Raw genomic sequence first — 3,133 nt, 5'->3', positions numbered from 1 at the left:
TTCTCAGAAATACTGCCCACATTTCCCAATCACATGGAGTCAGTAATTCCCAGGCTTAAATGGGTTTCCTCTTGGACATATTGCTTGACCTTAGGTGAGTCACTTAATCTTTCTTTCTGTTTTGCTGTCCATAAAAGTATGATAATATTGGCTCACATCACCTGCTGAATAAGGCAACATTCAACACAAATATCCAATGTGAGATTAATATTTCTAAAGTGCTCTTGCTGAAAAGTGTTGTCAGTCCAAAGTGTATGCTACTATAATTGAGGTATACAATAGAAATCAGGCAGCTAAGCATATATTCTTGTGCCAGCTTTTATTTCTGCTACTTGACTTCAAATGTACATGTCCAGTAGAAAAGAGATTTGAAAATTAAAGTGTCCTTGAAATTAGACTAGAAACTTCCAACCAATGGGGGGGAACGGCCATCAATGCCTCCCTGGGGCAACTACCAGTTTTTTTCCAGCTGTCTCTGATTTTCTTGCTCATGCGCCAAAATCCACCATTCAGGGTTTTGACTCACGATGTGTGCCAAAGCCGCACACCTGATGATGGTAGAGAAAGAGGTGACAACAATCCTGCCACTTCTGCACACCCCTTATCCCATGCCTTCCAATGATCCATGCTGCAGCCCACTTGCCAATGACTTACAATACACAACAATTCTGTTTGGCTGGAAATTCCCAGAAAAAGGGTGACCGTCCCATCTCATGCTAATCTCATTGTGAGCACCACCTACCTCATGCCGAAGTCTTGTACAGACTTTAGTGCAGTATCTTCTGCCACAGAGCAGGAGGAGCAAGGAACTTTTCAGTACTGCTGGGAGAGCAGAAAAGTATTTTCTATTTTAATCTACAAAGTCATCACAAAAGGCTGAGATTTTAAAAAGAATAAGACTGCACTTACACTAAATACCTCCTGCCTTGAATCTCTTCCCTCTGTATTCTATGTCTCTTTAGTTCTATCTTTCTCCCATCTGGAAAATGACCTGAACATTCTGGGCACTATCAAGAGCAAGAAACAGCCCATGTGGTGTTCAGTTACAGCTGGTCCAAGGCATTTTTGAAAAGTAAGTCACTTTGCTGTCACTGTTGGGCACAAAGAGGAACAGTGGATGAAGCAAGGTTTGAGTTTGTTCTTTTTTCCAACTCCACATTTCCCCAGGGAATTCCTCCAAATTTCTCAGAATCCACCCAAGCAATGTCAGGGTACAGCTGCACTACATTATACCAGCTGAACATGGGTCCCCACTGCCTTCCAGGTTTGTACACCTTTGAGTAAAGGATTACAGCAGCATTGCTGAGCTGCTTTGGCTGAAGCGTGGGTCAATCTGATTGCATGCCCTTTTATTATGTAGATGAAAAAACATGGGCAGTTAGTTAGCTTTCTATAAAGTGAACTAGAAACCCCCTCAATAACACAGCCTGGAAATAAAAAAGCCCTGAAGTTGCAGAAAATGTCAACTCCAAGAAATGTGGTGGGTGTAAAAACCACAAATTAAGCTTTACATTCATATACAGCATCTTCATTTGTTCTGAACAATGCTCAATGGTGAGAACCAGGAACCCTGTGAGGCTGCCTCCCACTGTGGACGTGCCTCCCATTCCCAGGGCTGGGCAGGAGCCATCTCTTCCCACAGATGCCACTTCCCATGGTCATCCCTGCAAAGCCACAGCCTGTTCTGCAGAGCACCAAGGAGGAGTTTTGCGTCCTCTTTGCAAAGCCCTTTCCAGCAGAATAAAGGCGGTCTTGCTCCGAAAGCTGGGGGTATATCACTAGGTAGTGTGTGAACAGGTACCAGACCAGGTCATAGGATATGCTTTTACCTTTGCACTGCAGAAATTTGTTGGGAGCTGTAGAAGCCAATGCCTCGCTCCAGAACTTAGTCAAGGATTGGGGTTAGTTCATTAGTCTTCAGCCAGACTAAATGACATTCCCCCATCTGAATGGGTGAGACAATGATTAATCCTTGTTAACTTATCAGAAGCCAAAAGAGGGTGGTGTTGCTAATATTTGCATAATGCCATTCATTAAAAATCCACTGAAATTTGACTCAACTTCCAGATGAAAAAAGAAATCAAATTTGACCAACACAGATTTTTGGGTTGGGTTTTTTTTTTTGAGCAAAAGACTTTCGACAAACCCAAGGAACAAAAATACAGAATCTATTCAGCATGAACATCCTCAGCTCTGCAAAGCCTCTATTAGCAGCTGAAGATATTGCAGATGTTATAACGTACAGAATGCATTAAGGGGGGGAAAGTGCTTTTGGAACAGGCTGTGTTTTAATACATACAGTAGAAGCATTAGAAACTGTTTCAAAAGAAAGGCTTTATAAATATTTGTGTTTATGCAATTTTTGTACAACCTTATGAATCAAGTGAGTGGAAATGAAAATGACTATATAAACTATATGTTCTATGTCTTATGCTGTTTTGGAAGTTAACCTAGATGCTATTACATCTTGCAGAGATGACAACTATGTATTAGGATTTATAATCTTCAATCCTGTCAGAACACATTCTAAAACTCAGTCGCGCCATGGTATTTGTGAAAAGGAAATGCTTGCCCACCTACCTTCATGCCTTTCTGAGAGAGGCTGCATGGCAAATGCACTTAAATCTTTCAGCTGAGATTCAAACGGTTAGAAGGAGCTACCGAATTCCTGGCAACATGAGCTGTCGTTGAACTAATGTGAACTTCATGCAGATTTCTGTGGTTGCCAGAATTGCTGGTTGGGGTGAACTTGTAGTAACAGGCTTCTCGGAGACCTGCCAAGGGAGTCTGCCTTTTCCTGAGCTTGCTCTGAAGTTAGGACACACTTGCGCAGCTCAGCTATAAGCTTTCAGCTGGAGAGAAGGCAGAGAGGAACCAAACAGCAGCTGAATGTCAGGATAATCCCAGAGTAAAGTCAAACCTTCAGGGAAAGGCTGAAAGTGAAATGTTTACTGAGGCCCAGACTGGGTATAAGCCCATCTCACCTGGGTTGAGGGAGTTGTGGACTCAGCGGAGATGAAAGCACATGGCTTGCTTGTTTTAATGACAATCTGTGCTGCCCATAGCCAGGAAGGCATCTCCACCCCTAGATGAGAAGACGCACCTCCATGGAGCCACACATGTGGAGCTCAGC

General features: G+C 42.9%; 1 long non-coding RNA gene across 1 annotated transcript; it reads right to left on the bottom strand.

The window, feature by feature from the left end:
- Nucleotides 1-479: 479 nt before the first annotated feature.
- Nucleotides 480-2,625, bottom strand: LOC136018412 (uncharacterized). The gene is made up of 3 exons (XR_010614405.1): nt 2,581-2,625; nt 910-1,091; nt 480-819 (listed from the first exon to the last, which is right to left on the bottom strand). It is a non-coding gene; the product is annotated as an uncharacterized LOC136018412 (long non-coding RNA).
- Nucleotides 2,626-3,133: the final 508 nt, after the last annotated feature.

The sequence above is a fragment of the Lathamus discolor genome, chromosome 7 (assembly GCF_037157495.1).
Source record: "Lathamus discolor isolate bLatDis1 chromosome 7, bLatDis1.hap1, whole genome shotgun sequence".
Lineage (NCBI taxonomy): Eukaryota > Metazoa > Chordata > Aves > Psittaciformes > Psittacidae > Lathamus > Lathamus discolor.
Note: the sequence above shows the minus strand (reverse complement) of the source record. Positions and strands in the feature narration are given on the sequence as shown.